The 23,381-nt window shown below is 47.7% G+C and overlaps 1 long non-coding RNA gene across 1 annotated transcript in view; it reads right to left on the reverse strand.

Moving 5' to 3' along the window:
- Positions 1-715: 715 nt before the first annotated feature.
- The window catches only part of LOC134735721 (uncharacterized), a 40,418-nt gene continuing 17,752 nt past the window's right edge, over positions 716-23,381 (reverse strand). The window contains exons 3-5 of the long non-coding RNA XR_010119134.1: positions 20,657-20,772; positions 1,915-2,062; positions 716-955 (exon numbers count right to left, since the gene is read on the reverse strand). This is a non-coding gene — a long non-coding RNA (uncharacterized lncRNA). The remainder of the gene's footprint in view (positions 956-1,914; positions 2,063-20,656; positions 20,773-23,381) is intronic.

A 23,381-nucleotide genomic window follows, 5' to 3' on the forward strand; every position in this document is an offset into this window, starting at 1 on the left:
ACCTGGGCTTTCATGGGGGCTTGTTCACTACTTTACTGAGTGACCCCGATCAAGGGTCCAGGCCTTTGTTTCACATGAATAGAGAAAAGGTGTCAGACCAAATGATCTCTCTAGGGTCCCTGGTCAGTTCAGGATTCTGCATAGGGTATCTCTCATCATGTTCTCACCCTCCCACACTGGTTTCAAAATCAATAAACCCAGGGATCTTTCCTGGGTGCTCAAGAAAAGTTAAATTTTCACACTATTGTTATTTGATCTTTTCCTACATCCATTGTTCTTTGAACGTGTAAAATTATTAAGTGTTCATTACATAAGGATAGAAATTATAGAAAAGTAAAAAAATAATGTAGTATCTGGTGTGATTGAGGAGATAAATGTTCCCATCATAGTGATCTTTAGCATGACTTGAAACATTCTCAAAAGAAATGACAAATTATGAATGAAAACAGAAAGAGAAGTCTGGGCCCAGGGCATCAGAGAAGAATCTGTTTGGAAGACACTGCCCCCAATATCTTTAAAATTTTTCACAGAAATTTTCTCAGCAGACTTTACAACACTCCTCCAAAGTATTTCAGTGAAAGGACTATTACCCCAATTAAACAAAAAGGCAATGACACTGCAGTTGAATAAGAGAAATTATAGATATAAATAGGACTGCAACAGCCCGGGAATCTTTCATAATAAAATATAAGGAAACAGTATTTGTTACCATGAATGTTTATGTAATTATCTAATGGGCTTTCAGCTTCCGCAGTCAAATACTGATGTGACGATGACACGGTAATGCCACTTGACCTTGTCAACCTTGGTAAATGGCACTGAGGACCCAAGTTCCTCTTGCAACTGCCAAGCGTTTCACAGGAACGTCATCTGGGGAGTCAACGGCTTCATGAATTAGCAACCACCATCTTTCAAAAGCGGTTTCATATGTTAAAAGGAGCTGGAATCATAAGGGCTAAAAAAAAGATGAGTGATTGGAAAAATAGTCATGATGAAAGAGGTCAGGAATGCCAGAAGTAATAACATTTATTAACAAACTTCACAAAAAGCTTAACCTTTTACATATAAAACGCACAAAACGAAAAGAGAAACAATATACTTAGGAAAGTTTTGCAAGGCAGGTGACCAACCATGAGTGTCTTTCCTTATTGTAAAGAGAGCTTTGTCGTATCAGTAAAGAAAAGGGGAAATAGTCTACTGAAAAATAGAGGCTATCAAAAGCCAGTTCTTGACCATTAAACATGAGACAGATTTCTCAGTTACACTCATAATTAAGGAAATGGAAAGCAAAATACTAGTGCTGTATAACTGGCTATTTACATAGCATTGGCAATAAATAAAGCTTAATAAAACCCAGCATTGATGAGGTTTACCAGACAGTTTCCTGCACTGCTGGTGAGAGGGTGAGTTGTACAACAATTTTGGTGGGCAATAGGTAATTCCTGTGAAAATACACTTATCCTTTTTCAGGCAACTCACTCTACAGATATTTGTTTTTAAGTACAGATAAAAATAGATACATAGAGATACATAGATATCTTTCTACATATCTCTATCTATCTATCTATCTATCTATCTATCTATCTATCTATCTATCAACGTTAATTGCATCATTTACAAAGCCAAAGAAATGAGGGGTGGGTGGGGGGCTGAGCCCTCATATCAACAAATAGAAGAGACCAGATCGATGTTTTGCAGCTATTAAACGGAATAAAGTGATATGAACTAAATATGCAGGTGGAAAGTTCTGCAAGTCATGTTATTAAATGAAAAAGCATGATTCAAGATCATATACATATGTGCAAACATATAGACTTGTGCACATATATATGTATATATTTTTCTGTATTTGTATATATTACATATGCATATTTATAGTTTTACTTGGGCATCACATTGAAGGATTTGCTTTACCTCTGGATACTGGAAATAGGTCAAGGGGACGGGGTTTGAAGTGAATGAAGTTTGTCTGGAGTTCCTTCGAAATCTGCACGAAGCACAAGGACTGACGTGTCAGCTCGAGGCTCCAGGGTCTGCTGCTTGGGAGGCGGGTCCCGCTGGGCTGTGGGAAGTCCACAGGTTTCAGTTCACATGATTTGAAGCGCACATTACTAAAGGGTCAGCTCTTATAGGATACCAGTTTGGGGAGTTTCAATTTGACTTAGGGGAGGGTCTAAATCTGAAGAACAAAGCCAAATAACACACACCCAGGTGAGTTTCATTGTCAAAACCATTGAAACTGGCTGAGACCCACACACCCCCACCCACTGCCCGGCTGAGCCTGGCTCCACTTTTAGACATTGCGGGGAGGGGTGCGATCCCGCCACTTAGTCCTGCCCTCCCACCAGCCCAGGCATAGTGGAAGGAAGGCTGTCAATCTGGGCTTTCTAGAACGGTGCTGAGACTCCCTGACTCTGCCCAGCACTTCCGTAATGACTGCACGCATTGAGGACTGAGAGAAGTTACTCCTTCGACAAAATTGCATTTTCAGGAGTACATTACTTAACTTTGTTCTGGCCCCTGTCAATCTCCAAAGAAAGTACTTCTCTTCATTCTAGAAAGGTGAGGAACATTTTTCCTGAGAGCAAATGAAGGCTTAGACAAAGCATGTGGTGTAAGTCACTTCTGGGTTGAAAATGGATTGCCTTTGTTTTATATTGACCTATCAAATGATAAAAACATACACACACCAAAAAACCAAGGTTGTTTTTTTTTTTTCAATATAAAATTTGCTTGCTTCAAAAAGATTGAAAACTGCCAGGCGCGGTGGCTCACGCTTGTAATCCTAGCACTTTGGGAGGCTGAGGAGAGTGGATCACCTGAGGTCAGGAGTTCGAGACTAGCCTGACCAATGTGGTGAAACCCCATCTCTACTCAAAATGCAAAAATTAGCCGGGTGTGGTGGCGGGCGCCTGTAGTCCCAGCTACTCAGGAGGCTGAGACAGGAGAATTGCTTGAACCCAGGAGGCGGAGGTTGCAGTGAGCTGAGATTGTGCCATTGCACTCCAGAGCAAGACCCTGTCTCAAAAAAAAAAAAAGTTTTGAAAACTACTAAGCTACTACAGCATATAGTGAAGTCATGATAAATGAACATGAATCTGACATAGGGTTTAGTTGTAAAGTACATTCCATCTCAAAAAGTACCTACACGCTAGGACCTGGTGTTCCTGCCTGGTTTAAATTTTTCTTGTTTCCTTTGCTCCTCCGTCCCACCATTGCCTGTTTCTTCCTTCCCTCCCTCCCTCCTCGTGCTCTGATGTCTCTCTGTTGTTTTAGAACACATTACACAACCTCACAGTGTCAAAGGCTCACCAGCCATTCCCACCACCATCCTGCGGGGGAGCCTGATCATGTTCCGGGAACAGTACAGTAGCTCTGAGGAATGGTCCAAACAGAGGCAGCCACGCACTCCCCTTGCCAGGGGAGAATGCCAGGGGAGACCCTGCCATCCAGTAGGATGTCTGCTGCAGCTGCGCAGAAATATATCCCCCCACAAGGAAGAGAGGTGCAAGAGCAGAAAGTCCTCTTGCGAACCTGGAACGCTGTTGTGAAAACACATAGTGCTTTCCCAGGCAGCTGCCGCCTATGTCCATGTTAAACGGTGGCTGCTCGGTAGACAGCCCAGCTCTCTAGGGATGACAGAACAGAAAGAAGCTGGTTCTCAATGGCCTCACTGAGTGGCTGAAATGCCTCGGGACCAGCTCTCTCTGGACTGAAGTAAACTAGAAATGTCCTTGTGCTTTAAGCCAGGTTTTTGTTACTTGTAACCAAAATATCACTTTAATCGAGTGGAGAAAAGGACTGTATTGAGAAGAAAAGTTGCAATTATGTCATGATAATTATGATTACAGAAGCCTGTCAAACGCTGTTTACACCAAAGATTGAATGACAGCCGTGCTCCAGGGAGCTGGAGAGAATTTCCCTGAGGAGGGCCGTGAGCACCGGCCTTGCAGAAAAAGCCCCATGTCAGGCAACGAGGGGTGAGGCCAGTGGATGGCAGGCTTCGCATGAAATGCTAAGGAGCTGCAGTTTTTGTCCTCTAGAGAACAGAGGCATGTGCCTGTGTGAGCAAGACCGCTCACACTCACGACACCCACACTCCTCCCGTGTGATGAGGACTTGTGCTAGCCTTTGTCTCCATCTTCTGGGAGAGATTCTCTAAAGCCTTACGACTTCCCAATTGATGGGAGTGTCTCTGTTATTCATGGTGGGCCCTGATAGTTTATGCTAACAGGTCACTCATGGTGGGCGCCTGGGTGGCTTCAGGATAGGTGACGGTCATACAGGAGAGACCAATGTGTCACTAGAGGATCAGGGCTTTAGACTGACCTCTAGGGAAGGGAGGTGGCTGGAGATGAAGTTCAACCATCAGGCCAGTGATTCAATCAGTGACGACTGTGTCATGAATCCCCAGTGAAAGCTCTGGCCCCAAAGCTTGGTGGAGCTTCCAGGTGGTGAATGCATAGATGTAGCGGGAGGATGACGGGTCTTGAGCACATGGAAGCTTTGCCTTCCGGGCCCTCCTGGACTGTGTCCTGCTGTCCCTTCCTTTGGCTGGTCCTGAGCTGTGTCCTTTGTAGTAACACTGTCATCATACACGTAGCACTTTCCTGAGTTCTGAGAGTCATTCTGGTGAATTATTGACTCTGAAGGGGTCAGGGGATCCCCCACTTGGTCAGAAATACAGGTGGCCTGGGGACCCTGGAGTTTGCAGCTGGCATCTGAAGTGAGGGCAATCTTGCTGGAGATGGTGCCCTCCACCTGTGACTTTTAGCCCCAACTCAGGGCCTCAGTGTCAGAAGGCCCTGCCCTCACTCGCATGAAAGGTCTGCATGGCCCAGGCCAGAGCTTCGGAGGCCTTGGGTCTCCAGACCCAGGGAATGGAAGGGCTTTGCTTCACCCCCAGTCCACAGACTAACTACTCCATGAAGAATGCTAACCTTTGGTCACAAGGGAGCTGAGGATTGGGGGTGATGAGATCTGAGAAAATGGAGAGAACTAAATCATCCTGAGTGTGGCAGCTCATTGATACTGTTGTGGTGCCTTACACGGCCAGACCGCAAATGTTCTGGCCTAAATCCATTCTTGCAGAGTAAATAGTAACACACGCAAATAGAATCACAGCTACCATCGACTGAACAATAATGGGAAAGATGCCAAGTAAGATTTATTTTTGTTTTGCTTTTTACCTAGTGTTCCTAATGTCCTTTTCTACCAGTGACGCGCAGCTTGGTAAAGGCCTGGGTCTAGCATCTCACGCTCTACTCCACTGTGAACCCGCTCCAAGTGTCCCCAGCTCTGTCTGTTGGCTCTGCCTCACAATCTCGCGCCTGAAGCCACAGAGACACAGGGTGGGTGGGGGTGGAAAAGTTACGCCCAGGAATTTCTGGGGCTTTGCAATGTGAATGGTAGGAGGGTGGGTTGTGTCATGTGCTCCCCCCACCTCCCTCACCAGGTTGGTCTATTCCAAGGCACTTTCCCCAGCTGGCTCTGTCCAGGCTCCAGGCCTCCAGCATGGTGGGGATCCCCCTCTCTCCGCCTCCCCGTGGCTGCAGTGTAGACACACGTGCATATTCAGTAACTCTCTGCTGCCCCCCTAGACTCTGAGTAAAAAGCTGGGCATTCAGGGTGAAGGCGTGGAATGATGAGCACCACACAGACATTTTGCTGAGCATCAGCAGATGTTCCTCCATCAGTTGTTTTTGCATAATAAATGTGGGGAAGATTTTTCAACCCCGTTTTCATATGAGAAAGCTGAGCTCAAAGGTTAAGCTGCTTTGCTGAGGTCACTCAGAAACTCAGAAACTCACAAAGCAGGGGTGAGATCTCTGCTCGACACCAAAGGCAGGCAGCGTCTCCTCATCCAGTGCACCACATGGCTTCACAGCCACTTCCCAAGTGGCCACACCCACAGGGCACCCAGCAAATGCACCCTTGCCATGCTGTCCTGAGAACAGCATTCCCACCCCAGCCTTGGCACTTTGCGTCCTCTCCGGGTCTCACCTTCCTCTTCTGAAACAGCATGATGATCTCATCCACCTCACAGGCTGATGTAAAGATCTAACTAGCACATGGATCCACGGTGTCTAATTTGGGAGCTGGTGACCCACTGGCTGGCTGTACACAGAGGAAAGCACCTTGGTTTCCTGAAGAAGTGTGGCATTCAAGTCTGATTTCCAGCAACTCCCACTGCCCCCACAGCCAGACTTTGCATGGGGAGAGTTCGCAAACCTTCTAGAAACTGGTGAGGAACAGATGAAATGAGCTAAAGGGCTTAACAGGAAGTGGGGCCTGGACCGGGAACCCGGCTCCTCCACTCTTTCCCCAGGAACAGAAGGAACAGCCCCAGGAATGAGTAAGAATGTTTTTCTCTACAAATAACTCACACCCAAGCCTCAAGTAGGCTTAGGGAGTAAGGCATTGTGTCATCACCTACCACAGGAAGCCCAGAGCCAGGGCAGACTCCAGACATGGCATGCAGGGTTGTGACTCTACATACTTGGCGCCTGGGGCACTGGTGTCTTCTAGGCAGCTCTGCCAGGTGTCACATCTGGACAAGACAGAGAGGTACTATCTTCCCCTTAGGAGTGATGAACTCCTTTCCAGAAGCTTCCTGCAGAATTCTTCTCATGCCTCACGTCTAGAATAGAGTGATCTGCATGTTCCAAGAACAGTCACTGGTTGGAGAGTTGGTATCACCGTGATGGGGTGAGCCTGATTGCTCTAAACTCTGGCCGTACATTGGAAGCACACACTGAGCTTCTAAAAAGGAGAGGCCTGGGCCCCACTTCCAGAGATTCAGTTCAGTGCGTCTCCTGTAGTATCCAAGCATCAGAACTTCATAGCCCCCCAAAGGTGCATGCTGTGGCCAGAAAGAAACTCAGGGCAAAACGGACGTTGCAGAGGCGTTGCCACGAGTGAAACCCACACCGATAGGAGAAAGCAGCTCGCCTCCCGTTGAAGAAGATGCTTCCCTGGATTACCGTGCAGAGTTGAAGCTTTACCTTTCACCTGGAGGGGCGCGTGGTTCTATGACTAAAACACTGGCAACTCCTCCACCAGCCCCTGCTGCTCCCATCCCTTCCTGGGAAGAAACTTTTCTTTTTGTGATGCCAGTGCAGGCATTCAGAGCAAAGCCACTTCCAGGAAATTCTAAGAATGAGGTGCGGGCACCACTGGGCTGGTGCATGAAAGTCATGTGCCTCAGGCTCCACGCCCCCCACTGACCATGCCCACAGGCTCCCAGGTTATCCGCGGCAGAGGTCAGGGTCTGGTGGGCAGGGTCAGGGATGTCTGGCTGGGCTGAAGCAGATGCGGGGGTCCTGCAGTCACGACTGCCTCCGATTCAGCTCTGAATGGTCTTCTCTGTTCTTCCAGACAGTCATGTGCCACATAACAACATCTCCAACAACAGACAGCGTATACTATGGTGGTCCTATAGGATTATAAGGGAGCTGAAAAATTCCTATCACGTAATGACATTGTAGCCACCTCAACGTCTTAGCACAATTTTATATATATATACACACACATATATATATACTTTATATATATATAGAGAGAGTGTGGCCCAAGTCTGCAGTGTTTATAAAGTCTGCAGTAGTCACAGTAATGTCCTAGGTCTTCACATTCACTCCCCACTCACTCACGGACTCACAAGAGCAACTGCCAGTCCTGCAAGCTCCATTCACGGTCAGTGCCTTGCACAGGCATACTACTGTTAATCTTTCGTATTGTATTTTCACTGCACCTTTTCTCTGTTTAGATACACACATGCCACTGTGCTATAACTGCCGAAGCACTCAGTGCAGTAACAGGCAGGTCTGAGCCTGGCACGATAGGCTGTGTCATATCGCCAGGTGTAAAGCAGCTCATAGCAGGCGGGTGTGTGGAAGTTCACTCAGTGACGCTCACACAGCAACAAAATTGCCTGAGGACCCGTTTCTCAGATGCTATCCTTGTCCTTAAGCAACACATGACTGACATTTGTAAAAACGGCAAGAGACAGCTTGTGCTTCTCAGAAAAGGTATCATTTTCAACTGGTTTAGGAAATTTTTTTTTTTTTTTTTTTTTTATACTTTAGGGTTTTAGGGTACATGTGCACAATGTGCAGGTTTGTTACATATGTATCCATGTGCCATGTTGATTTCCTGCACCCATTAACTCGTCATTTAGCATTAGGTGTATCTCCTAATGCTGTCCCTCCCCCCTCCCCCCACCCCACAACAGTCCCCGGAGCGTGATGTTCCCCTTCCTGTGTCCATGAGTTCTCATTGTTCAATTCCCACCTATGAGTGAGAACATGCGATGTTTGGTTTTTTGTCCTTGCGATAGTTTACTGAGAATGATGGTTTCCAGTTTCATCCATGTCCCTACAAAGGACACGAACTCATCATTTTTTATGGCTGCATAGTATTCCATGGTGTATATGTGCCACATTTTCTTAATCCAGTCTATCGTTGTTGGACATTTGGGTTGGTTCCAACTCTTTGCTATTGTGAATAGTGCCGCAATAAACATACGTGTGCATGTGTCTTTATAGCAGCATGATTTATAGTCCTTTGGGTATATACCCAGTAATGGGATGGCTGGGTCAAATGGTATTTCTAGTTCTAGATCCCTGAGGAATTGCCACACTGACTTCCACAATGGTTGAAGGAAATTTTGAAAGCGGAAGGAGGAGTATTAAAGTGGCTAAGAGTGTTTCTTTCCAGTTGGTTGATTCTGCACCTCACACACCTAAAGAGTCCGAGAAATATCCTGGGTAGCAGTGGTGGAGAGTGGTCGTAATTTACATTGAAATGGGGGTCACCACTGCATATACAGATGGCCTTGCGAGGCACTGAGGAAGCTCTGATGCCCCCGTGAGGATCAAACATGAGTCGTGGAGACAGGACACGGTGACGTGTAGGAGAAGACAGTTGAATGCCAAAGTAAGCCCCCCGTGGGCCTCATGGGTTCAGAGGCTTTCTTCAGAATTACTTCCAGTAGAACGGTGGCCCGTCACAGGGAGCATATCCAAGAGGGCGTGTGTGTGAAGCTGGAAAAGTGGCTTGTAGTGCGAATGGGGTGTCTCGTATCTCCACAGAGAGACCGCGGGAAGCTGAGGACTGAAGGAGAGGTGAGAGCAGCTCAGGCCGAGCCTGTTCCCCAGAATCACCAGGAACTTGCCAGGGAGGCTTTTGTTGCTGTTGTTGCAAAAGCCAATTGTAATTACCACACCAGCAAGTTAGGAATTAAGCTACAAGTATGAATAGCATGGGCAGCTTAATTCTTAATAAGAAAGCTTAATGTGCTTTCAAGTAAACCACTTTCTGAAGTTTTTTTTTTTAACCAAAAACAAATTATATCCCAAAATTTATAAGAAAAGGTACAAGATAAAAAACTGCCCCCTTTTAGAGCTAACGTTGTCAAGCTGCAGATGTGCGATTGATTTGTCCGTGAGAGGCTGGGAGGCAAGAAGCCTCCTTATGTGAAGCCTTCTCAGAATTTCTACTCCCGGAACCACATGGGGATGTGGAAAGCCAAACGTGATTTCAGGCAAATATATGAAAGAGTAAGAGATGGGTAAGTATGTAATTGGATGTATCATTATGATATTTTCCCCTGTCAGCAGAAGGAAAAAGATATTGATTGTTCATGCGTGCAAAGAGAATCTCACAAACATACACTTCCTGCGGCCAATGTCCATTTAATCATTGTGATAATGCAGCTATCTAGATTTTTACTCTCCACAGATCCATTAGGTTTAAAAGCTCTTAAAACTTTGCTTCTCTACTGGAAAATGGAATGCTTTCTTTCAGGCCATTATAAAATATACTTTGCAGTAGTTTATGCTGATTCCAACTGTCTATCTTTACAGTTGTTAAATCAGGTTTAGACTAAGCTGCCTCCTTCCATATTTTAAGTTTAGCCTGAAGATTTTTCAGTAGATCATGAACTATAACAAGCAGAGCTGTAAATGAACTGTATCCTACTCTTGTGCCAATCACTCAGTTTGGGCCAATCAAATGCAGCCAACTGTTTGAATCATGTTCAAATAACGCAAACAATGCTCAAATACCACAAACGCCGAGCTGTACCCCATCCAGCTGTTTCTGCACCTCACATCCATTTTCTGTGTATCACTTTCCTTTTTCTATCCATAAATCTTCCTCCATGTGGCTGCACTGGAGTCTCCGAGCCTGCTCTGGCTCGGAAGGCTGGCTGATTCATGGATCGTTCATTGCTCAGTTAAAGTCCCTTTCATTTAATTTGGCTGAAGTTTTTCTTTTATCTCACTTGCATTTTTTTTCTTCTGAGACAAATAAAAACAATTATTAACAAGCCAGAATAGAAGTTTCGCATTGTCAAAGTGCATGTGCAGTCCATTCATTTTTTCTTGTTATTGTTAGTCATCTTATAAATACAGAACCACAAACTTCACTTCCTTTCATAGAATATACCTCTTTCAGCTCTGGGAATTACAAACCCTTTACAATTTTACCAGTTTCAGAAAAAAACAAATAGGTTTCTTATCAGAAACTGTGTTCTCTCCCCAGATGCCACTCTGCATTTAAATAACTGAAATTGAGAACTTTGATACCACAAACATCAAAGCTCTCTGTTGACTGTGTGGTCGACTCTCAAACGCACCTTAATCCCATTTGAGCACCCCAATTCTTAAAGGCAGGGTACTGTGGTTTCTGAATTCACCATGGCTCCCTTTTTATGGAATTTCAAAATACGAGTAATCTTTGAATAGCAGTAATCTAGAGGTGGCGACATATGACTTCTTCATGTCTTTGGCAACTTTGTTTAATTTTTTTTAAGTTGCTAGTCTCTTTTTCTTAATGAACAGTCCTTGTTTCATGTTTGTGGCCATTTTCATGGTCAGCCCTCTGGGCAAGCTGCTCTTTCTCTTCTTGTGGTATCACTCCTCCTCTCCTTACTGCTCAGCTGTAGTTTCACACAACGAGCTCGTGGGGTCATTTACAGGAAACGAGGAGCATGACTCGCACCCATGAAGTTAGAAATGGCACATGGGGAGGGGAGATAGAGCAAATCCGTGCACAGCATTCATGTGTAAAGTATGCCTGAACCACTGTCTGCTTTGCATTTGAGTTCAAAACAAAAGGCTTCCCTGAAATATAATAAGCTATATACATTTTTCAGAGTGACAAGAATTGTCTCGCTTCCCTTCAGTTCCTAGACTTCTCCAAAGTTAGTCTAATGTCATGACATTGCCTGGGGAAGCCAGAGGCCGGCCTCAGAGATGAGGAAGCAGGTAGCTTGGTTTGGGCTTGTTTCTTAAGGGTCTAGGTGCCTAAAGCATAAAAAATTCAGCATTTGCAGAGCACCGAGGTGAGGGGCTGGGGGACGGCAGAGCCTAGGACTTGCAATAATGCAAACTCAAGACTTTGCTGATTCAAGTCAACCAGGCTAGGGAAGGGGAAGGCTGAATTTCTTCAGCAACTAGAACTAAGCTATGTGCATTCAGTTTCTCTCAACACATTCTGCTCTGAATCAAACTATATTTTAAACTTCAACACATGCTGCTCTGAATCAAACTATATTTAAAACTATTTTAAACTATATATTAAAGCTGTTTTAAACTGTATTTTAAAACTTATGTTAAAGTTCCTGGGTGTGATTATATATTGTGGTTTTGTAGGAGGATGTCCTTGTTGTTAGGAAACATCAAGAAATTTTTAAATATGGCCTGTGCAACTTACTTTCAAATGGTTTCTAAAACAAAGAGAGAGGGGGAGAGAGAGTGCGAATATGGCCAATGTTAATAATTCATCAATCTACAGTGAAGGTCAAACAGCGGTTCTTTGTACTATTCTTTTATCTTTGTTGTGAGTTTGAAATATTTAAAAAATTGGGGAAAATACTTAGGAATAACTGTAATAAAAATACAGGACCTATATGAATCAATGTACAATATAATATTTAAGGATATAAAATGCAACCCAAATTCATGAAAAAATTATATATGATTACAGAAGTGCAGATACGTGAGATAATTTTTTCTGGTGTTCATATTTTTAAAACCTCACACACTTTTATATATTAGGACATTAAATTGTAACAAAGAAAATACAGACCATTTACTCATTCATTCTGCCTCTCTCTGTTTGCTCAATGAACACTGACTCATCACTCGGGCCCACACAGTGGCCCAGCCCCTGGCCCCAGCACCAGTTCCCCATTCTGTGTTCTGTGCAAGGCATGGTGCTCAGTGCTGGGCAGGAGAGAAGCGGGAAGCCCGCGGCGGGGCAGGCGGGGGGACGTGAATCAGAACCACCGTGGTTCTCAAAGATGCCGGTGCATCCATCTCGCTACTCCAGGCTGAGAAGGGACAGACTCAGAAGCTGGGGAGAGGGTTGTGAGGGCTGTGACTCTAGAGATAACCATATCTGCAGGCTGCTCAGGGTCCACACAGGAGCTCCTCACTTCCTGCTGGTGCTGTGCTGCCCTGTTCCAAAGTGAAGGAGCAAGAGAATTTGGCCTGATCCTACTGTGTGCTGTTGCTGTGTGACCCTAGGCATGTTGCTTCACATCTCCGGGGCTCAGTCTCCACCTGCCAAATGAGGTGGTTAGGACCAACTACCTCTCCAAGATGCCTCCAGCCCTGGTGTTCTATGATTGGCTGCCATGTTTCTTCCGGCCTGGTCATTTCTTGCAGATTAAACCTGCTGGGATGTAACTGGGTGCTATGGTGAGGATATTAAGCTCCTTAAATACTAAGTGTTGATGTCACACATTAACTACATCTGAAGCCAACAGATCAGTACCAAATTTTGGGCCCACCCTGCCAAGGAGAAGCCTTGGCCTCTCCAGGCCCTTTGCAGCTCCTCCCTCCAGCATGCAAGCTGGTGCTGGAGGGGCCCTTTCCCTCAGGAGATCCGGTGCCCCTGCCGGGGAGCCCACACACCTTCTGTGCATGGTGGGATCTAGAAACCTCCGCGCAGCTCCCTTGGCTCCAGCTCTGCTCTATAATGTGAATTCCAGCCTTAATTAGACAGCAGGAGCCTTTCATACCCATTTCTGCTCTTTCTCCAAAATACAGGTGCCTGGGCAACAGCTATGCGGAGAGATTTTTTTCAGGTCTTTGCTCTGTTCCTCTTTTCAGAAGGGAGAAAAAAACAGTGGGGGGAAGAGATGTTTTCTCACTTAATAGAAGCTGGTGAGAGGCAGTCTATTAGTAAGGAATTTGGGGCTTTTTAGATTTGAATTTTGGGTCATTCTTCCTTCTGATCGTGTCAATTGGTGAGTTCATTTCTTCTCTGAAAACAGACTAGCCTTCGAGCTTCCCGAGAACTGAGACAAGGAGGTCCCCTCCATCTTTGAGTCAGTCTCGCCTCGGGGACAGAGAATGGATTTTGGAGTCAGACAAGCCTGGGCTGAGGTTCCCTTCAGGTGTTCACTTGGGCAACAACTCGGTGGCTGTGGGATGACTTGGCTTGTGCGGGACTCTGAGTAGCATGGCCCAGCCGTGACCTCTTGCTGTCCCTCTGGTCCACAGGGACCTGAATGCAGGTGGTCACCAGCCTCCTCTAGAGCATCACTTCCAGTAGTTGGTATCTGCATTAATAGCCCTTGGGAGGACAGGGGCCCTGAGGGGGGTTTCCTGTAACCAAAGAGGTAATGTAATATGGTGGGTTCCTAAGGGATTCAAGATTAGGCTAATCCTGCCCTTCAAACATTTCCCCTGAAACCTCTCAGTCATGACCTTCCAAGATGAGAAGCTTCATGCCAGGCAGTGCACAGAGACGGCATCATCTCCAAGGCTCAGTGGAGCGAGTCACGTCACCCTCACTTAGCCTCATGGGTGAGTAAGCCCAGGCCTAGGGAGCTAGAGAGGGGCAGGGCCTGAATTTGAACTCCAGCGGGCTGGCTGCAGGCCCTGCTGCCTCAGGACCCCCACCACAGGGAAGCTCACAGCCTCTCAGCATCTAGCCCAACCAGGCCAGTCAAGAGGTTGGCAAAGTCTAAAAACCCCTGATCACCAGCTGCTGTGGTCCTTCAGGCCTCGCTGTTCTCAGTCTGCCCCTGGCTGTCCCCGGGGGCTCCCCAGCAGGGCCTCCAAAGGCACCCCTCCCACGCTTCACACCTGCCTGGGGTGCCTCTTTTCTCCTTGAATTTAACTAAATCCAACATCTCCTGAGCTGTTTGTGTGTGCTGGGCAGTGCACTAGGCTCTACAAAGATAAGTTAGAAATAGGCCCTGTGGCAGGGAACTCACAAATTAGTCTTGGAGAACACAAACTTGAACCCAGAGAAAGCACGGCAAATGTCTGTAAACACAGTCGGGGGCCCGGGGGACTGACGAGGTTAGCACAGCCCGTGGGTTCCATGCTTCAGAGCCTGGAGAGCACTGCCGCCGCCATGGAGGCGTCCGCACCATACGTTCGACATTTCATGCCGACCCTCACAACAGTCCTCCAAGAGAGCCATTATCGCTCCCACTTTTTGCAGATGAGAAAATCAAATTACAGCTTGGTGACTTTGACCACGGCCATGTAGCTAGCCATGGGCAATGCCAAATTTCAAATACATGTCGATCTGGATCCATGTCAGCCTGATTCCCACCATTCCAGATCCTCCCCTCAGTGCAGCCCAACCCTCTTTCAGAGCTGACATCTCTGTAACCACCCAACTCCTAAGTGGAGGGTTCAGGCTCAGGCTCAGGTGCCCCGTCCCCAAGCCTGCTCTTTGACCTGGCACAGAGCGGTTCAAGAGCAACTGGCCAAGGCTCTGGTGAATGTGAGCCTCTGGGAGGTCCTGAAGGGACAAACGAAGGGTGTTTATGTGGAAAGAAAGGAGAGAGCTGCATGGGCTGCGGTGAGGACAGGAAGACTGGGGCTTGCTGGGAAGCAGCACCCGGCCCACGTGGCTGGGAGAAGATGTGGGGTAGGTTCTAGGCATTCTGTGGATGAGCCCTACCTGTTCAGGGGAAGGATGTGACCAGAGCAGTGAAGGGCATGTAGGTGGAGGGAGGCTGGCGCCCAGGCAGACGCCATCAGCACGGGCCATTGGCCCAGCCCCCTGGCGGTGATGGGAGGGATGGGAAGGATGGTTGCTGGTAGCAGAGCTCGAACAAGGAAGAAACCACAGGGTGGAACCAACGGACCTTCCAAAGACAGAATCTACATCATTCAACAACTACCTGGACGTGGAGAGCACAGCTGAAGGGAGAACCCCAGAGGACAGAGTTTTCCAGTTTGGGTGATGGAGAAAATGGTGCAGACACGGACTAAAACAGAGAAGTCAGAAGACGGCCTGGGTAGGATAAGATAAAACAAGTTTGATTTTCAGGTTGCCAAGAGCCAGAGGGATAGCTGGGCGAAGACATTGTCAAACTACACGGATAATGAGTCTATCTCAGGGGAAAAAAGTACCAAAAATATATAAATATATATGTAATATATATCTAAATAAAATATACATTTAAGCATAGAGTGTGTCTTAAAGTATTTTAAAATGTAGAGCTCAGGACACAGAACAGAGACTTCTGGGGCATCCTTACAGGGCGGTTGAAGCCAGCAGCATGGAGACGTCCTCAGGGCAGTGGCTCTCAGACTTTTATGTGCTTCAGAATGACCAGGGAGGTCCAGCACAGTTCCCCAGCAGTAGAACGTATTTAATAAGCACAGTTTCCTTCCCTAGCAGGTAACATTTGCATAGAGTCTTCAGATCTTAATCTAAAGAAATGAGCTGGCTGGGCATGGTGGCTTACGACTATAATCCCAACACTTTGGGAGGCCAAGGCGGGAGGATCACCTGAGGTCAGGAGTTCAAGACCAGCCTGGCCAACATGGTGAAACCCCATCTCTACTAAAAATACAAAATTAGTTGGGCATGGTGGCAGGCACCTGTAATCCCAGCTACTTGGGAGGCTGAGGCAGGAGAATCACTTCAACCCAGGAGGCAGAGGTTGCAGTGAGCCGAGATCGCACCACCGCACTCCAGCCTGGGCGACAAGAGCGAGACTGTGTCTCAAAAAAAAAAAAAAAAAAGAAAAGAAAAGAAATGAGCTATACAGAAGTTTCAGAAAATATGGACTGTATTTTAGTCATTGTTGCTTGTTTGTTTTAAATAAACAGACATTTGCTGCCTTTAAAATCGTACCAGATGGGCACTTATTTAATCTATTAACTACAACATTGATCCTAACCCTACATTATGTGGGCTGAGAGCTGTTCATTATCCACTGTCCAATTGTTAATAATGGGGACTTGGGAGCCACAAGTTTGGGTTTGCATGTTAGCTGCTACCTAGAAACTGTGGTCTTGGGCCATTTACCCAGTGGCCCTCTGGGCTCCTCCTGCATAGCAAGGGTGTAATAAGTGCACACACTTCACAGGGTTCTTGTGATGATGAAATAGCAACACCTTGGCACCTAGTAGTTGCCTGACACCTAGTACACGTTTAACAACTGTTGGTCGTGATCTTTATCATTGGTTAGCTCTTGGGGAGGGGGACTTATTGTACAGAGAAGCAGCAGGAAGAGGTGCTGGTGAGTCAGAAGGTCGTCAGTGGTTCCTTGAGTCAGTACAGGAGCAGCCCGCCAGCCTGTGCCACGGCAGAAGCTCATAGTGAGATCTAAGCTGGCTGCCACAGGCTGGCAAGCAAAGGTGCCTTTCACACCTTCTGGCTACTTGACCAAGTTTCCACTTTGGGGAATTGCAATGACTGCTGGGAAGATCCTTCTTCCATGGCAGCCCGCCAGTCAACCAGGCACTGGTCATCGCTTCTTATTCCCACTGTTGGCCAAGATTGGTCTTGGCAGAGGGGACACTGTATGCTCTTCTGATGCTGCAACCATCTCCCGAGACCAGTGGTCTGCCAAACCCACCACTGCAGGCTAAAAAGCTGAGAAGTCAAGCTAACAGCCAGGCTTCTTTCTGATCTACATAATTTAAATAACTGCCTGGGCTGACCTGTGTCCCCTTGTTTGGCCAATCAGTCATTTTCCTAATTTGACTAATTGTTCATCTTCTCGGGCAGCCCATACCATGAGTCTTGACTATCACCCATGGCATCATAAAAACTGACCTTTATTCAGTGAGACCTTCCTGAGTGTCAGTGCTGCACTTAACTCTTTGAAACATAATCTCATTTAGTCCTCACAGCATCACCCGGGAGGGAGATACTATTTTCATTCACATTTTGCAGGTGAGCAAACTGACACTTGGACTAGTGGGGTCCTTTTCCCAAGGCCGCGTTGCTACTGGTGTATGTGTTTGGAGGTGGCTTAAGGACTTAAAATTATTGAAGATGGTTTGGATCTCTCTCCTGAGCACTCTAAGAGATGTTGGGGCCACAGAGGTGAATCAGTCCACCTGAGACCCCATCCCTAGGCCTGCAGTGGGTCTTCGCATGTCCTGTGGCAGTTCCTATCCCGTGTCCTGGCCCCGGCTGCCAGCCTTCCCCCATATTGCCATAGTGCCCAGTAGGCCTTGTTCCTCACCTTTCCCTTTGTTCCTTCGAGGCAGCTCAAATTAAGTCCACATGATTAATGCACCTCTTCAGGCTGGAGGGCATCATGCGAGGATTGCAGTGTGAAAAGAGGATGTCAGCCCTCACTGCTCCATGAGTCCCACTGCCCAGTCCTCCATGGACCTTCCTATTCACCTTCTCCCTTCTTGGCTCCTAGCCAACTTTCCTCAAGACTGAGTCCCTCTCCACCTCTCTCCCCAGAGTCCGCCTCAGCACAGGTGAGCCGAGGACGATGAGGATGGCCAAGAGGAGCAGTGCATCTGAAGCACTTGCACGTGGGCTGCTCTGCCACTGAGGACTTCTGTGAGGACTCTGGAGGAAGCCTGTTGATTTGACTTATTTTGCTAGATGTTGTTGAAACAGAAGAGTTCCCTGAGACCCCTCGCAGGACAAGCAAAAGCGGTGAGGCTTGTCTGTTCATGCAGCACCTGCTCAAAACCCTTATGGGAGGGGGAGCATGCAGATGGGCTGGTGCAAGAGCTGGGGTGAACACCCCTGGGCTCCAGTCCCGTGGAAGCATCCAGGAGTGTGTGCCTGAGACTCCTGAAGCCCAAGTGGGCGTGTGCTACAGTGCACTCTTTTAGCTTTGCCATCCACAGACGGCTTAAGTGTTAACCAGCTCAGTGCCCCCTTAACACCCAGGTCCTTGTCCAGTGTCCAGGAAGAATCAGGTCACACACGGACTTGAAGGATGAATGCAGGGGTTTTACTGGGTGGTGGAGGCAGCTCTCACTGGGGAGAGCTGGAAGGAGGACGGACTGGGAAGATGATCTTCCCCTGGAATTTGGCCACCATCGGCTGATCTCCTCTCTTACTGTCCCCAGTCGAACACCTCTTGACATTCAGATGCTCCTTCTCTTCTCTCTGCTGAGCCGTTCTGCTGATCTTCTGCTCTTCGGTTCATCTCCTTGACTGCTAGTGGAGCCTGTGGGTTGGGGTTTATACGGGTACAGGATGGGGTCCATGGTGGGCCAGAAGGCAACTTTTGGGCATGAAAACGAGAATGCTCATTCTCGTGTAGGGCCACAGGTTTCCAGGTTTGAGGCTGGGGCCTTTGCCAGGGAACCGCCCTCTTCTACCCAGTATTTCCCTGTCTTCTGTCTATATCTGTGTATGACAGTCTACTTGGTCAGAATAAAGTGAATCCAGAAGAAACAAATATAATTGGCCTATAAATGCTGTTATTGCTAAGTTACTCTGAAATAACGTGTGAGAAAACTAAAAAGACTCTGACAAGTAGGAAGTGTGTGCGAGGTGTGTGCAGGACGGGAGTGAGAGAGAGCTTTGCTCATCTGATGCCTGTGTGGTAGGCACTGGGCTGTGAGGCATTCCCAGTATTTTCTCAGGAAGAGAAAATAAGGTGCCACATTCTTGGTGAAGACACAAGCTCAGAGAGGCTAAGTAACCTGGGTACGATGTGACAGAGACACAATTTTTTTCTTATATTCTTTTCCCGATAGGAAGCTGCTTCTCATGTTTGTAGATAGCTTAGTTCAAGCAGAGATTGGTGGGTGATATGAGATGAAACATTTGGCATTTTTAGGGGAAACATACTATGAAAACATTAAGTGTCATTATTAAATGAGTTTGCAATCCTCTCCACACATATTGCTCTTTTGAGAAAATTGTGAGGCTGGGCGCCATGGCTCAAGCCTGTAATCTCAGCACTTTGGGAGTCCAAGATGGGTGGATCACCTGAGGTTAGGAGTTCAAGATCAGCCTGGCCAACATGGTGAAACCCCATCTCTACTAAAAATACAAAAAATTAGCCAAGCATGGTAGCAGGCACCTGTAATCCCAGCTACCTGGGAGGCTGAGGCAGGAGAATCACTTGAACCTGAGAGGCAGAGGTTGCAGTGAGCCAAGATCACGCCATTGCACTCCAGCCTGGACAACAAGAGTGGAACTGTCTCAAAAAAAAAATTGTGGTAAAATACACATGACATAAAATTTACCATTTTAACCATTTTTATCAATTCTGTGGCATTAACTACATTCACCTGATTGTGTAGCCATCGCCACCATCCATCTCTGCAACGTTTTCCTCTTCCCACACTGAAACTCTGTCCCCATGAAGTACTGACTCCCCACTCCCCAATCCACCCAGCCCCTGGAAATCTTCAGTTTTCTTTCTGTCTCTCTGGATTTGAGTCCTCTAGGAACCTCATATAGAAATGATACAGTGTTTGCTCTTTGGTGACTGGTTTATTTCACTGAGCAAATGTCCTCCAGGTTCATCCACACGTAAGGATGTCCCCATCTTGAAGGCTGAATGATGTGCCCTTGTGTGCACAAACCGCGTAATGTTGATCCATTCATCTGCTGATGGGTGTTCGCTGCTTCCGCCCCCCGGCTGCTGTGAACCGAGCTGCTGTGAAGACGGGAGTGTGAGTGTCTCTCTGAGACTGTGCTTCCCATTCTTTGTGTGATGCCCAGAAGCGGAAGTGCTGGACCCCACAGTCATTCTGTTTCCTTTCTTGAGGAACTGCCATACTCTTCACTACAGTGGCTGCACCATTTTACATTATCTTATTCACCCATCTTTAAATCACTGTTTTTTGGAAGGCAGAAAACTGTAGGTCACTGGGAAACCAGCCACATCATTGGTGCTCAGAGCATTGAAGGTCTGTCTCTTGGGAGCCCAGAGATTTAGGGAGCCCCAGCTCTCTGTCCAGCCACACAGACAATGAGTGCTGCCTGCCCAGAGCTGCCTGAATGGGGAGGGCATGTAGCTTGGCATGAAGATGGACTCCTCTGCCAAAAAGAGCCACACGCAGAGCCCTCTGGCGTGAAATGGTATTGGAGTTAGTTATGCAGGAGAATGTCCTTGTTTGGGGAGTAAGTGCAGAAGTGTTTAGGGGTAAAGCAGCAGCACTGCCATGCAGGACAGGCAGCACAGGACCCTCCTGTTGGAGTGCCGCCCCCCCAGCCCCCTGCCCACTAAGAGGGTGTCTGAAGAGCTAAGAGCCTTTCGATCTGCTAGACTGTCTAGCGAGAGTTGCCCTGACTATTCTCCACGGGGAGTTCACCCAAGTGGAAACAATACCTGCCCCTGCACCCAATTCCTCAGCCCCCCCACACCCCACTGTAGTCTGCAAAACTCCCGTCACCTGACAACAGACCAGAGGAGGAAAGATTCACAGCACTCCACTGACCAGCTAATACTTACTGAACACCAGGGTCGCCGAGAACTGAGGCAGAGGAGCTTCCAAGGAGGGTTCCCCTTCTAATCCCGGCATCACGAATTCACTCACTGATGCAACTCAGTACACATTTCCTGGGCACCTACTCCAGAAATGAAAGGCATTAATGGGGCAGCCACCTAACGAGGAGGCAAATGCTATTGCCTTGTCTTTTTTTACTAATTAGAGCAGAACCCTTTTGTATCAAAATAACCGAACTATGAAACCAGCTGTGCAAAAATCCTAAGTGAGAGACAAAGAGTTTTCAGACTCATCAGTTGCCTTCACAATTCAAGAAAGCCATTGCCTTAGGGACCTTGGAGATTTCACCGTGAAACAGGTAAATATGAACTCCTTTCCACATCTTTCCCACTGAAGCAGCAGCCCATGCTCCTGGCCCTAGAATGAAATATGACCCAAGGATGCTGAGTGCCCCTGTCTGTGTACAGCCTGAGGGGAGCCACAGATATACTCTGTCTTCAGCAATCCATCCGAAATCAAGGAGAGAAGACCAAGATGTGGGAAATAATTAAACAGAGTGCAAAGAGAATAAACAGCAGGAGCAGCCTGGGCTAGCTTCAGGTGGTCATTCCAGAGGGCGTGCAGCCCTGAAGTTGGCAGGATGGGATTCAGATGGATGGAGAAGGGCAGGAGGACTACGCCGTGGTGGAATGGCCGGGGCTGCTGAGGGGAGAGGGGCTGCGGTTGAGGGAATGATGCCTTCGGCCTCCGCGTGGTATGAAGGTGAGCATGGCCATGCAAGTGCTACAATAGCAACAAATCCTGTGTCACTGCATTATTAAACAGTACTCATTTTCACTAACGGAAAAAAGAGAAACAACTGGTTAATTTCCTATGTTCTGTTCCAGGGAGCCGGGCACAGCTGGCATCATACCATCAGGAGAATCTCCACACTTTCCAGGCACTTAGAGAAATGGGAAACGGGGTGGGGTGGGTGGAGAAAAGGAGAAATGAACATGTTCAAAGGATCCGTGCACCTTTCTATATCGCTAACAGGTCAAGCCATTTGTTTGAGCAGAGGCATTTTGGGGTCTTTGATAAGCAGAGAGAGGGCCTGAGTTGAAGACAGTGGGAGACTGAGGGAGGAGAGGAAGGGCATCTTCAAGGCAGGGGGCCCCCGGGCCAGGGCCCCCCAGGGAAAGCCTGGGCAGTGTGTGAGTCGGCCTCTGAGCCGTCCACTGCGAGAGCCTCAGCTGAATCCTTGAGATTTTGCAACACACCTAATATCATGGCCAATGGTTTGGGGGTGTGGGATTCACTCTAGGCGGAGGTGACTTCCACATTTGGGTGTGTGTAGAGAAGGATGAGGACAGACTGGGAGCCAAGACCCCAGGAAGTCTGTCATGCAGGGAGCACAGGTGTGGGTACCTTGGCCCCTAAGGGACCCCCAGACATCTGGAGTCTAAAGGCACCCAGCATGAAACAAACCTCAGGAACCAGGGAGACCTTGGTCGCACTTGGGCCTTCAATACATGAATGTGGAAGAGTCTCGTACCATTCAATTATTACTCACATGAAGCAACTGCTGCGCTGTCATTGCTGTTTGGCTTGTACCTGTCTCGCCCCTCCCCCAGCAAAGTCAGTTGGAAACAGACGCTGCGCAGGAGCCAGTGGTACTTTCATTATTGATGGCTTGGTTTCATGCTATATGTGATCTCCTTCCCTTTCTCTTTTTACTGATCTCACCAGTATTTGAAAATTGGTACATGATGTAGCTGACTACACAGTAGTCAATTTTGTGATTTCCCCTTCCACCAAGAAAGGCTCCCTTATGGGTCAAAAAGCAATTCCCCAGCTCTCTTCCCTTCTCCTGCGAGCCGGCAACCTTTCCTGCTGGTCTCAGTGCTTCTCTGAGGCCACCATCACGCGCTGCCCTGGCCTCGCCCACGCAGGGCTCCAGAACAGCTCTGTGGCTCAGGCCAAGAGCACACCTCTAATGCCCACTGCCCTGCTGATATCCCAGACACCACCCACTTCTCCACCTTCCATGGTGCTCCACCCTCCTCTGCCACACACACTCCAAACCTGAAGTATTCTGAGAAACGCTGATTCACATGTCAATGGGGGGTATAGGAAGAGAGATAAAGATAGTCAAGATTCCATTCTCAAAATTCTCAAAATTCAAAGGAAAACATCATTGAGGTAGCTTATGATTATTGGCACCTTACAGACTGGGAAACTGAGGCTCCTTCTGCCAAGGATGAGGGGCAGGAGGAACCAAGGATCTGCAGGGAAGAGAGAAAGCTGCCAGCGCCTCTCCAGGGCCTTGATGGCGAGCTGGTGCTCGGCCCCAGCAGCCCTGGGGCAATCTCTAAAGCGGAGAAAGAGAGGTGCTTCATGAAGAGCTCTTGGGCTTTCTTTAGAACTCAGCCCTTCCCCTTTCTTCTTCCTAGGGGACTCTCAGCATAGTTTACCCTGGGAGCCCTGACTATGTTGCAATGGGCTCAGGGTGGAGACCTGGTGACATGGAACCAGCTAGGCAGCAACCTACGCCTGCAAGTGAGTGGAGAAGAAGGAGGTGCAGGAATGCAGCGCCTGACGCACAGAGGGGCGCTCAGCATCAGTCCTGTGGCATAATCAGTGTGCTCCGCTGTCCATGTAGCAGCAGTTACGCCAGCCAAAGAGAGAAACAAAGTCAGGGCATGTGCACGTGCCCCAGTGCCCTGTTGGTTTCCGTCAGGCACCTTGCTC

This window comes from Symphalangus syndactylus, chromosome 23 (assembly GCF_028878055.3).
Source record: "Symphalangus syndactylus isolate Jambi chromosome 23, NHGRI_mSymSyn1-v2.1_pri, whole genome shotgun sequence".
Classification (NCBI taxonomy): domain Eukaryota; kingdom Metazoa; phylum Chordata; class Mammalia; order Primates; family Hylobatidae; genus Symphalangus; species Symphalangus syndactylus.